The sequence below is a fragment of the Lissotriton vulgaris genome, chromosome 2_1 (assembly GCF_964263255.1).
Source record: "Lissotriton vulgaris chromosome 2_1, aLisVul1.2, whole genome shotgun sequence".
Classification (NCBI taxonomy): Eukaryota; Metazoa; Chordata; class Amphibia; order Caudata; family Salamandridae; genus Lissotriton; species Lissotriton vulgaris.
Window position 1 is genome coordinate 1,672,490,370 of NC_141687.1, and position 14,085 is coordinate 1,672,504,454.

Consider the following 14,085-nt stretch of genomic DNA (forward strand, 5'->3'; position numbering starts at 1 on the left):
AGTCTCTGGTCCAGCAAAGTTCAGGGGACTCACCAAATGCAGGAGAGTCAGAGCAGTCCCCGAGCAAGCAGGGGAGCCCACTCAAGCCAAAGAAGACCCTCAAAAGGACCCACAGTCCGAAGGCACAGGAGTCGCAAGAGGACCTCAAGCAGCTCACCAAATATGCAGACCTACGGTACAGAGGATACAGTGAGGATGATGATCTTGGCAGGAAGAGATGTTGGAGCTTCTTGTAGCTTGAAGATCTCTGGAGGACAGAGTCAACAAGCCTTGGCAACAGCAAGGTGTTGCAATGCACAGAGGTTCTGTTCCAGCGGTACAGACAAGGGATACTGGTCTCAAACTTGTTGAGACGACAGTGCAGGCCTCGAGGGGTTGCAGAAGCACCACCTGTGCTGCTGAGCCTTTCAGAGTCCGTGGGACCTCAGGTGCAGCAGACCGGTCAGCTTTGTTGCGGTGCCTGCAGATGCAAGGGAGTAACTCCTTCACTCCAAGGGAGATTACTTCAGGTGTCTTTGATGCCCACAGGCCTGGAGAAGAACCTGGATGAAGCACAGGCACAGATGACACAGAAGACTTGTAGGACAACAAGACCAGGAGTAGCAGGAGTCTGCCTTGATACAGTCTCGGTTTCAGATGAAGTCCAAGGTGCCCAGACAGTTGAAGTGGAAGTGGTTTCAGATCTGAATCTTGTCCCACAATGAATCTTATTTATTTATTTGATGAGTTTTATATAGCAATGGCTAGACCCAGAGGTATCAGAGCACTTTACTTGAGGTTACATGTTGTAAATATCATTTCATCTTTTAGTCTGTCTTTGTTCTTGATTGTATTATGTCACATTTGGAATATGGTGAGTGTTCTTTGTGCATCCTGGCTTCCCTGGCATTCCAGATGTGTCAGTTGGGGCCTGGCCAGATGAAGAGGTGCACGTTTCTATCTGTACTGCAAGAAATCTCTACAAAGCAGCTCAAATGTGTCTGTTGGATTTATCTTTCCTTTACAACATTTTGGCGACTTGGGAAAAGAACATCTGTCCAGGCAGTGGGGCAATTTATCGTGCAGTGGAACTTCTACAGAATAGAAACGGTAACTGAACCCAACACGGAGTTATTGTGTGCAAGACATTCAGGACATGCTTATGACGACGCAGTGTCAAGTTGATGCGATATCAGGGATTGGGGTAAGCGCTATTTAAAACATCAAAAGAATACTTTGTGTATAACTAATAGCGCGTTGCCTAGCAACCAGTGACGTCGCAACAGTAACTGTTCATTTTTTAATGTCACTGCGTTGGTTCTAGTTGCCAAGCAACCAAGAGCGTCGTGTGCGTGGAGCGCAGACTATTCAGCTTGATTGTCATCGCGTTGGTTCTAGTTGCCAAGCAACCAAGAGCTTCGTAAGAGGACGTCCTTCGTCAACCCACACTTGTACGTTGTGCGGCAGCGGCCATTTTGTTGAATCGGGTAAAATGGAGTTCATTTGGTAAAAGAACTCGATCGAGTGAATATAACGGAGCCAAGAATCTCTACAAGGATTAAAGAAGGTATTTGCTGTGATAGCGCAAAAAGGATAAAGAGGCGATTGTATCTGGTACTACAAACTGCATATTTTTGTTGGATTAAAGCGCTTTAACTTCAACAATTCGAAGCATCGTTTCAGCTTTAATAAACATTGGTTTCTTCTGTTACAGTCTGACTGTTTTCATCAGTGGATATTGCGTTTCTAGTCCAATTATACTGTGACTATTTTCACGTATTGGCCAAGAGTGAATAATTACCAAGCAGCATGTACTCTGACTATTTTTACTTTTCAGCCAAAAGTGAATAATTATCTAACGGCATATACTGTGACTATTTTGCATTTCAGTCAAGAGTGAATAATTACATAATAGTATTTTATTCTTTACAGAAGCCTGCTATCTTTAATAGGGTATTATAATGATAAAAGAGCACAGGTCCTAGTTTGCTCATTATTCAATTTTACTTTTGTTCAATTTGTGCATAGATATTTATTTGTTTATTATTTTCAGATTTAGGCATAAGACAAAACCAGTTAAAAAAAAAGTAGAACTATAGTGATGTCTCAGCAAGTAAATGTAGCTTTGCCACCGCAATTCTTAAGTGAACCTAGGAGTCCTACAATCTCGTGGGAAGAGTGGATAGCTATGTTTTATAATTACATAGAAGCGTTAGATGGTGAAGAATTTTCTCCTAAAAGAAAAAAGCTTTGCTTATGACTACTCTTGGTAAAGAAGGGCAGAGAATTTTTAAATATTTACCTCAAGTTCTACCATCTAGTAGTCAGGCTGGGTTAGATGAATTTAAAGAAGCAGTAGCTAGACTTGAGGTAAGATTTGCCAATGAAGAGCACTCAGTAATGAATCGTTACAAGTTTTATAAGAATAAGCAAATGGAGGAAGAGTCAATTGATGACTTTATTGCTCGCTTATGTGAGTTATTGGTAAAGTGCAATTTTGGTCAAATGACTGATGAGTTAATTCGAGACCAATTGATTGTTCAATGTAACAATCGTAAGATACAAGAGAGACATTGGGCTGCGAAAAATCCAGCGTTAAATGTGGCAATTGACCTGGCCAAGGTTGTAGAAGAATCTGAAAAATGTATGAAGGAATTACAAAAAAGTGGTTTAGAACAGAAAGTCGCTGAAGTATCAGAGAAAAGTTCTGGGGTTAGTGATATTAGCGATAATGAGTCTGCTGCTGTAGCTATTGTGAAGAAGAAAGGGTATATTTTCCAAAAGAAAAATTTCAAAAGTAATGGGCAGAACAAAATGTGTTCAAGGTGTGGCAGTTTCTCACACAGCTCTGTTGCAAAATTCTGCTTCACTAATAATAAGGAGTGCTTGAAGTGTGGCAAAATGGGGCATTTTGCAAAAATGTGTAAAATTAAGGCAAAGAACAAAGTAGCTTTGGTTGGTGATCAAGATAGCTTAAGAAGAGATACGAACAAAATATTAGTTTTACAAGACTCCAATGTTAATGTGTGTCTCGCCTTAGTAAAATGAGCAGTCTCCTGAGAATTTACACTGTGATGTATTTCTAGGATCACTGTTACTAGCTGCAGCTAATAAACTTGGTCTCTGATGCCATCCAGAAGTATTCCATGTCTCTGTATACCAAGACAGGTGAACTCGAAGATCTTAGGCGTGCCCCTGACGCAGCTGGGTTAAACCCGGGTTCTTCAACTGGTGCCCAACGTGGGGCGACTTCAGCGGTACTGGTCCAAGCCCGAAGATTGTGAGGAGCCCCATGAGGAAATTCTGGAGTACGGCCGTCACTTCATCGACCCCTGCATGTCGACGTGGACCGAAGGTTTTTTCTGCGAGGCTTCCCCTTTCTGACGTCTGCGAAGGACTGCTGCCCTGACTGTCGCCCTGTCTTGGACCCTCTTGTGATGATTTGTTTGTTTCAAAATTTTTTATTATTGCAAGATACGACATAGAACGTAATGAAACAGATACATAAATCATATAACAATAAACTGATATAATATTAGCTTTGTGTTAGAATTGGAGGTAGTGAGGAAAAGTAAATTTTTGGTCATGTTATGTTCCCTAGCGCGTACCCCACCGACTCCATGTACCAGCTTAAAGTGCATGTAACTTCCCTCCTGTGCCAGCTATGAAGACGCAAATACATTTGCGTCCCACATTAACTTGTCCTCTTTCAGATCCACCCTGAATGGATTATGTAGTCCGTTCCTAAATATGCTATGCCACCGTCTTTTTGTAGTACACTTTACATGTTTTCCTGCTCCAGCAGAGTAGGCCCTGAATTTCTGCCATCGAGCCTCTTTTGTGGCTCCTGACTCTGGCAGCCTCTGCCCAGGCTACCTCTGTACCCGTGAACTCTGACTTACTTTCAGCGCGGCCCCTCGCGCTCAGCTCAGCCTGCTTTCTGCCAAGACTGACTATAACCTTCGAGTTATCTGTTCCGCTCCCCGAGAATACATTCCTGCCTACTAGATCCTGTAAACATCCTCCCCAGCTGCAGAGCCAAAGGGCCGACCTGTCTCAATGCAAGTAATTCATAGCCTCTGTTACCATGCTTCCATGGAAGGCCCCGTGCCCCCACGCTTCACATGCAGACACTTAGGCGCTTATACATGCATCCACAGTTAGCATAGAATAGCTTCTGCCCTAGAGACCTTTTCGCCCAGATAGTATAGTTCCTAAACATCAGATATCAGATATGATAGAAGTACAAGTTGATCTGACATGCCAGACTTCTGTCTCTTTCCGTCAGTATAAATGTCAAGTCCCCTGCACCCCGTCAATCACACGTCCTACAGCTGCGCGCGCATCCCAGCTTCCAATTTCTGCTGACATTGCAACAATTCTGTTAGCACCACCCCTTGGTGCCACCCACTTGCGTCACCTATCAGTGACGTTTCTAGCACACACCTCTGGTTCACGCCTAGTTCACGCCTCTTGATTACGTACTAGTAACACGTGTATACTGTTATCTTGTCTTCTCTCAGCTGTTACGCCTCTTACATTGATTCTTATGGTATAAATCAAGTATATAAGCTATGTATTGTTAATAAACGAGAGCGCTCTATCCCTTCTGACATCCCTGTGGTGGTCAGAACATGATATCCTGATCAGACCATTCCTTTATGAGGAATAAAACCCTTAGAAACTCTAACACCACGGACTCTGTCTTTTTTCATTCCGATCTGAGTTATTATTGATTAAGTACTTACCTGCATAGAAATTAAGAGAGTAAATTAATTATTTACTTCATTTTGGCGCCCGAACAGGGACCCCTCCCCCACCTCACGCGCCGGTTGGTGCGTTGCAAGCTATGTCCCCTGCCATCAGTTAGATGGAACATACGCGTACTGGCAGGATTTCCTGCATCTCCCTCTGACCCACGGAGGTGACGAAGACTGCGATCAGTGCCCAGACGAGGCGGTGAGGAGTGCGGAGGATCCCGACCAGAGCCTAGCCGAAAGAAGCAAGGTCCGAGGTGTTAAGAGGCCCACCAGGTTTCCGAAGTTTTCCGAAGTTTTCCGAAGTTTTCCGAAGTTCCGAGTCGAGTCCAGTCGAAGTTTTCCGAGGCCTTCTGTTTCCGTGCTTCCCGGTGAGTACCATTGCTGGGTCGTATCTAGACGGGTTTGGGTACGCAAGTCCGGTCTGCACTGTTTTTAGGCAGTGTATCTGTACTGTTTAGCAGTATATCTAGTATTCCGAATTTCTGCACTGTTACACCCGTGTATCTGTACTGTTGAGCAGTACATCCAGTATAGGGGGGTAGTCATCTATGTCTTCAATGTTCTTATGTGATTAATGCTGTGGTATGAATGTGACTGTTTAACGTGTATTATTGTGTTTCTCGTATAATGTAGCTGTCAAAGAGTATTAAGGAATAAGGATCGAGCATTCAGTAATAAGTAAGCAAAATGCCGTTTTTCAACAAGTTAAAGCAGATAGGAACTAGGAAAGGGATACTGGAGGAAGAAATTCCTATTCCCCCTAGGGACACTCCCGGCAATTTTATGTATCAGAAGCATGGCATAGATGCCATATTGTATCTGGATTTATGGGCCGATTACACCAAACACCTAGACGAAAGACACAGATGGCCTGTCACCGGAACATGGGATGCCGAATGCATCATGAGGGTAGAAGAAGCATTATGGAAAAAGAAAGCTAGACAATCTCAGAAGGACGCCATAGAATTTTGGCGTAAGGAATCGCGTAAGCGTGCTGACAAAGCACTCCGTAGAGAAGACAGACTTAAAGAATCAGAGAAAGACCAAGAAAACGAATTAGTTACTGAAGGGATCCGAGTAAAAACAGAACAAATAGACCGTGCCCGAAATAATCTTGTAAACGGTATGTATCTTGCAGCAGATGGCACATCTGAAGCCCTATCAGAAATACCGAAAAACTTACCGACCCCATTAGTTCCAACTAAAGTAATGCATAAAACTACTAAAGACATATTCTTAAATGCTTATCTAGAGGATGTAGCACCAGCTTACACCAATCTGCCTGTTCGTGCCCTGCCTACTGACAGGGATGGGGGTGGCACTACGCCCCCAGATCATGTTCCGCCAGTACCGCGACAGACTTCCCCTGTTCCGCCAGCTCCGCCACTTCCCGCACCCAAGATTGACTTACCGAAACAGGTCCTACCTGATACTACTAAACGACAAATTCAAGTTCAGATACAGACTCCGCGGAGAGATAATGCCTCAGGAGGTGCGACCGCGGGTCCTCAGACCCCGCCATTAACACACAGATTGCATTTAAGGGACACGCAGAATCCTTTCCAGTCTCCCCACTCGACGCGTCTTGACGCATTCAAAGAAAAGATGTCAGTTTGTAGATATGATCCAGTACCCGGAAGAAACGATCTAATGATATTGGCATCCCTACGGTTAAGATCTGCCACTGATAGCTTGCTATGCTATGTAGGAATGAAGGAACGCCTCGACAGACTATATGAGTTTATACAGACAGGGAAAGACCCTGACAGTGTCAAGGATGCCATGCATAAACAGAAAGTTGACATTCAAGCACAGATATTACGATTTTTCATAAATTGTGTAATAAGAGAACGAGACAGGCCCGAGACAGATCAAAGTGAATTAGACGCATTAAACAAGTGGGGTCAAAATATAGCCGATGGAAAACATGATAAGGGGACTTGCATAGCCAGTATGTCCCAGAAAATTAGAAAGGCAGTATTAACTGCACACCAGGAAGGGAATGATAAAGCTTCCTCCGAGGAGGAAGAAGAACTTACAACACCAGGAAGGTCTACAGATACTATAGCGTACGTAGGTAAGGGAAACTACCTTAGGAAAGGCATCCGTCCGGAAAACAAGAGAGTTTTTCTCTCTGCTTTAACAAACCCGAATTCTTCTGAACATCAGTTCCAGGAAACTGATAAAAGGCTTCGAGACCGAGTGGGGTACCATGTACTAAATTCTATGGATGAACAGGAACTAGCCCGGTCAGCCGTGTTATGGGCCGAAAACCCAGACATATATAATGATGATACGTTAGTGCAGACATTCTTGAACCTCTCCCCAGAAGAGCAGAAAATAGCGGGTGTATACATGATTCAGCACCTCCTCATCAAGTTCAGAAACCATCATTCTGATCCAGGTCCCTTACACGAAACATTAGAAGCCCTACTCATGGATAGATGGAGAGGTTTCAGTACCAAGTTAATACAAATAATTCTAGAACAACGACGTAAATATAACACCTTCATAAGTTCTGAATATGTTCCCCCGCCGCCTCCAGAAAGAAAAACGTATCACATGCAATGCCTGAGTGGCATTGAAAGTCAGAACCCCTTACGAGAAGTACACCCAGTTATGGGTGCGGATCAAGTTTTGAGGCGTGTGTATGTCCACACACCACTGACTAAGTTAGAACTGTTAGAAATGAAGAAATTAGTTCCGTGTCATGATAAAGACCCTGCAGGTTTTCACAGAGAGCTCAAAGACATGTTACTGATGGGAGATTACACGTATGATGATATTATGAAAATGTTAAAGGTACTGTTGCCCACGGGCATTTACGAGAAATTAAAGGAAAAGGATTGGGAGGTGGGAGAGTCTAAGATAGCATGGGCAGAAATAGAAGACGAAGAAAGCAAACGAATCCCAGGGGTAGGCCTTGGGGATAGGACTAAAGCATTGCCCGGATTAATAGTACAGGTTTTACCAAGATTATTGACAACTAGAAAGGAAGATTGGGACGCAATCTCGTCCTGTAAACAGAAACAAGATGAAGATACTAGTGACTTCTATTCAAGATTCGAGAAATGTTTCATTATAAATAGTGGCCTACAACCCAGCAGCGAGTCATATCCACACCTTTTCGTATCAAAGTTAGTCGAGAATTCCTTACCATTAGTTAAAAATAGAGTGTATAAGGTTGAAAGTACTTGGCAGGCAAATACGCCATCCCAGATGTTACAAATGTTACAATATCACCAGAACAGAATTAGGGAAGAACAAGATCAGGAACAGAAACGTATGAAAGACACAAAAATGAAAATGTTAGTAGCTCAGACGGTCCCAGCCGACGGTCAGAGAAAAGGTGGGGCCCAGACAAATCACAATACAGCTCCCGTTAAAGGGACATGTAATTACTGCAAGCAGCCAGGTCACTATGTACATGAATGCCCAGTCCTGAAACATAACATCTCAACAGGTAAAACTAAAGAAAGACCGCATCCGCCTAGACATGAACATGGTCAGCAACAGACCTCACAAAATGTACAGCCAATGCAGAATACACAGCCTACGCATGCTTCATCTCACACAGCACAGACAGTAGCAGTACCACAGCCACAGCCCATTGCCGCGACTCAGCAAGTTTCACAACAGATGTACCAATATGCCCAGTCTGCATATCCAGATTATCCCCGTTATACATGAAACAGCCTAGAGAGGGAAGGTGGTTTGCCTCTTATTGAAATTCCTGTAGATCAAGAAGGTCCTTATGTACACAGTCACGTATTAGGAAAAGACAGAAAGTTTTTAATCGACACAGGGGCAAGTCGCACTACCATCAGTCACAATGAAGTCCCAGGGGCACCCCTCTCAGGCTCACAGAATGTATCCCTTGGTTTTTCAGGACAGCCTATTGTAAATGAAGTATCAGAACCAGTACCATTAGCTGTAGGTCCATTATCCCGAGTTACAGATTTGTTACTTACGAAATCATGTCCAGAAAATCTGTTAGGAATTAAAACACTGAAGGCTCTAGGAGCTATAATATGCTGTTCCCCGGAGGGAGTCAGACTCTTTCTACGGGATTTCAAGGGTCATTATGTTTTACGTGATTTTGATGTCAGGTTGAAAAATGTACCAGATCACTTATGGGCAAAAGGCCCAGCTGATGTAGGTTGTATGCATATCACTCCATATCGTGTTACCCTCAAGACATGAGTTGTTCTACCCAGAATCAGACAATACAAGTTACCACCCGATGCTGTAGTGGCTTTACTGAAAATCATTGAAGAGCTTATTGCCCAGGGAGTGGTCGTAGAGACCAACTTCAATATATGTAATTCACCCATCATTCCAATTCTTAAACGTACAGACCCCAATGCACCGCCAGTATATCGGCTGGTGATTGATCTTCGAGAGCTGAACAAATGCATTGTACCACAGTACCCTGTGGTCCCCGATATCTCCTCCCTGTTGACTGCTATTGATTCAGAAGCAACGTTCTTTACTGTAATTGACCTCAAGAACGCTTTCTTCAGTGTACCTATTGACCCGGAGAGCCAATATCTCTTCGGATTCAGTTTAAATGGACGAAGTTTCAAATTTTCCCGCGCACCTCAAGGATTCACAGAAAGCCCCAGCATCTATAGTCAAGCACTGAAAAGACAACTAGATTGTGTTCAAATGCCAGTTAACACCGCTTTACTGCAATACGTCGATGATCTACTGATCACCGCACGAAGTGAGCCCGAATGTGAGCAAGCATCATTGACAGTTTTACATTTCCTGGCCGACAAGGGACACAAGGTATCTCCTTCGAAGCTACAATTCTGTGTTCAGCAAGTTGTGTACTTGGGTCACTTGCTGTCCAAAGTGGGGAGACAGCTCACTCCCGATCGCATTCAGTTAATTGTAAAAATGCCACGACCCCAGACGCAAAAGGAAGTGCGGGCCTTTATAGGCCTCACCTCGTACTGCAGACAATGGATTCCTCAATATGCATTTCTAGCTAAACCACTCATCCAGTTAACGATGCAGGAGGTAGCAACTTCCATTGCCCTCCCTTGGACTCGGGAACACACACAAGCCTTTGAGGAATTAAAGAAAGCATTATGCCAAGCACCAGTTTTAGCGACACCATGTTACAGCAAACCGTTTACACTTTTTGTTACAGAACGTGACGGTACAGCATTGTCTGTCCTCACTCAAGACCAAGCAGGTTCACATAAGCCTTGCGCTTATTTTTCAAGTACATTGGACTCAGTAGCCCAGGCACTCCCTGCGTGCTTAAAGTCAGTAGCAGCAACAGCGTTAGCAATCAGACAGAGCGATTCAATTGTTCTAGGTCATCAGTTAACAGTACAAGTTCCACATTCAGTAGAGGTTCTTTTAAACAGAACCCAAACTCAACACTTGACTATAGCACGACTGACAGGTTATGAATTAACACTATTCCAGCCACACACAGAAATCAGACGCTGCAGTATCCTGAACCCAGCAACACTGTTACCTACAGTTATGACAGATCCAGCTCCGCATGATTGCATAGAGATCATTAATGCAGTAACAAAGCCCCGACGAGATTTAACAGATGTTCCATTGACAAATCCAGACCTGACACTTTATGTAGATGGTTCATGCATGAGAACAAGTACAGGAGAATTAGTGGCCGCGTATGCCGTGACCACTGAAACTGAAGTTAAAGACACACATCGTATTGATACACTGTCTGCTCAAGCAGCAGAGCTCATCGCTCTGACCCGAGCCTGTATTCTAGCCAAGAACAGAAATGTCAACATATACACTGATTCCCGTTATGCGTTCGGAGTCGTACACGACTTCGGCATGCTGTGGCAAGAACGAGGTTTTCTGACCTCTCATGGTGCCAAGATACAACACGGTCCTCTCATTCAAGCACTGTTAGAAGCAATACATCTGCCTTCAGCCATATCCATCATGAAGTGTAAAGCACATACTAAAGTCACAGATTCTGTTTCCCAGGGTAACGACCTGGCAGACCAGACAGCAAAACATACAGCACTGACCGACACTCAGATAACTGATACGACAATGACAACAGATACGACAAAGAGTATGACAGTCAGGGATCCCACACTAGATGTTATTGACATTCAGACACATGCTACTCCAGAAGAAATAAAGAAATGGGTCGAACTAGGAGGGATCCAGACAGATCAAGGTTGGATGACGAAGGGAAAATCTACATGGTTTCTCCCTGACTCTATGGTTCAAGTTATGATAAATACAGCACATAGTCCTGCACATCTAGGAGAGAAAGCAATGCTAGACAGTTTACAAAATATCTGGAACAATAAACACTTACGAGCAGCCGCAAAACAGAAAGTGCGTACTTGCATGATCTGTTGTCAGTTCAATCCAGGTAAAAGCGTCCCTGTAGAGCAAGGTGGATTTCATCCTCCCGATCACCCTTTTGAAGTCCTCCAGATGGATTATATCCAGATGGACCGTTGTCGAGGATTTAAATATGTTCTCGTAATTGTTTGTGCTTTGTCCCGCTGGACCGAAGCATACCCAGTCCCAGATTACACTGCTCCGACCACTGCCAAGCAGCTGGTTCGTGAATTTTTCCCACGATACGGCCTGCCTCGTGTCGTGTACTCAGATAACGGTCAGCCATTCTCATCTGCCTTAATGAAAGAAGTTTCCTTATTACTGGGATACCAGTGGAAGTTCCATTGTGTCCGACATCCAGAAGCCGCAGGCCTTGTTGAAAGGCATAACCAGACACTAAAGATCCGCCTTGCCAAAATATGTCAGGAGAAAGGGGTCGACTGGATAGTCGCCCTGCCAGTGGCACTATTCTATATGAGAATGGTCGCCCATTCGAGATCAGGGCTATCTCCGTACGAGGTGGTCTTTGGAAGACCACCGAATATGTGGGGGACGCCCATTCCAAAAAAGATTACTGATGTTGATTCTAACATGTTGACAGATTACCTTGCCTCCTTGATGTCTGCACTCCAATCATGTCGTTCACAGGTTGCCGCAGCCTTCCCTGACAACACTGATGTAAAGCCACACGACGTCCGTCCTGGTGATACTGTACTCGTCCGGAATTTTGACAGGAAAAGTTCGCTGGAGCCCCGCTGGAAGTCTCCGAAGACCGTACTTCTAACAACAAGGACCGCAGTGAAACTGGAAGGAAGAAAGGGGTGGGTTCACACGAGTCATATAAAAAAATTCTCTGGACTGAAACCTGACCGAGACTCGTCCACCCCCACCAAAGACTGTGTCAAACAGAAAGACTTTACAGAATCTGAACGAGAAAAGACTCCTCAAGAAAACTATCGCATGAAATTACGATCTAGCAAGTCAGACAGTTTAATTGTTTAAGTCCTCCCCTAGGTGAATCGGTTAAATAGTTTCTGACATGTATCCCCTAGATCGAGATAGAGAGAGAGAGAGAGAAGCAAAGAAACGTACATACTGCAAATCACTTCGTAGTCACTGCATAGTGACACTAATAATCATGTTTATTCTCAGTGTTTTAATTATCATTACTAGCATCCTATTGCCTATCTATTACCCTATTTTTAAGCGTGAACAATCTGCTTACAATGTTTCTGCTGAACACACTTTTAGCAAGTTACCTCCACACGAGCTTTCCTACAGACTTGCGCTGCGCAACAATACATTCATTAGTATGCTACACCATTCCCATCAAACTAACAATGCTACAGACTGCTGGATATGTGGCCGACTCCCTCCCTACCAGAATTACAAGGGAGCTCTGCCCCTCTTTCCGTACCCGTTCACTCACAATGGCTCCTGCGGAGCATGGTTTAAAATAATTAATTCTTTAGATCCTGATATTGCTGTTTTCGATGGGGGTTGGGTTTGGGGAAACCTGAACTTGGTCCTGCTCGACGTCTGTTACCCAGATAAGGAGGGACTCCCCACTAGAATAGGAACTGATCTAGAAAATGAAGTATATGGACTAGGTAATTATACAATTAGCCTTATGATTCTTACTGTCGAATCCGAAGCCACACCAGTTCTACCAATTATGTCAGTACTGCCAGTCACTGGTGAATTATGTATCAAGAAGAAAGGTTCAGTACACTTAGGTCATAGTAAATGCACTACTGTGGTCGAATTCAGTGATCATGGAAAATCATCCTTCAAAGCCATCAGTCACTCTTACTTTGTTTGTGGTCATACCGCATACATTCGTCTACCTCCAGATTGGGATGGTACCTGTTACATTGCATTCCTTCTGCCACCTGTTTTTCTAGCTCCTCCTGATTACCACAGAAATACTAATCTAGTAAAGAATAGACACAGAAGAGATATCCCACTTGTCGACTACACAGAAACGGCATGGGAACAGTACACCGACTTTAATAAAGGATTCTTTTTCTTCTTAGGACCTGTTCAGAATAGTAAATTAATACGCAGATTAACTAGAACACTTGAAGCAGTAGTAAATGAAACTGCCTCCGCCTTAGGTAACTTAACCGAAGAGCAGTCCGCCATGCGGGTTGTTGTCCTTCAGAATCGTCTTGTTATTGACGTCATCTTGGCAGATAGAGGTGGAGCCTGTAAGGTCATCGGGTCAAGTTGCTGTGTTTTCATACCACAAAACGCACCATCTGTATATCAAGCTATCACCCGTCTCCATAAAATTGCAAATCAGATACATCAGAATCCAGGCACCTGGACTTGGTCCGGTTGGTTCTGGACAACGTTAACAGCTTGGGGATGGAAGATCCTATCCTTCCTAGGCATTGGCCTAGTCCTAGTATTCAGTTGCTGCCTGTGCCTACAGTGTGGGCCAGCGATTTGTGGACTGTGTGCCACCTCTTGTATTGAACACTCCAGTTTTCTCTCAAAACGTAACCGAAAGAAAGAAGAACAAATGATGCTACAAGAACAGACTGATCGATTCATGAGGATCGATATTTCATGAAGGGTCCGTAGGGAACAAGGAGGGAATGAGGAAAAGTAAATTTTTGGTCATGTTATGTTCCCTAGCGCGTACCCCACCGACTCCATGTACCAGCTTAAAGTGCATGTAACTTCCCTCCTGTGCCAGCTATGAAGACGCAAATACATTTGCGTCCCACGTTAACTTGTCCTCTTTCAGATCCACCCTGAATGGATTATGTAGTCCGTTCCTAAATATGCTATGCCACCGTCTTTTTGTAGTACACTTTACATGTTTTCCTGCTCCAGCAGAGTAGGCCCTGAATTTCTGCCATCGAGCCTCTTTTGTGGCTCCTGACTCTGGCAGCCTCTGCCCAGGCTACCTCTGTACCCGTGAACTCTGACTTACTTTCAGCGCGGCCCCTCGCGCTCAGCTCAGCCTGCTTTCTGCCAA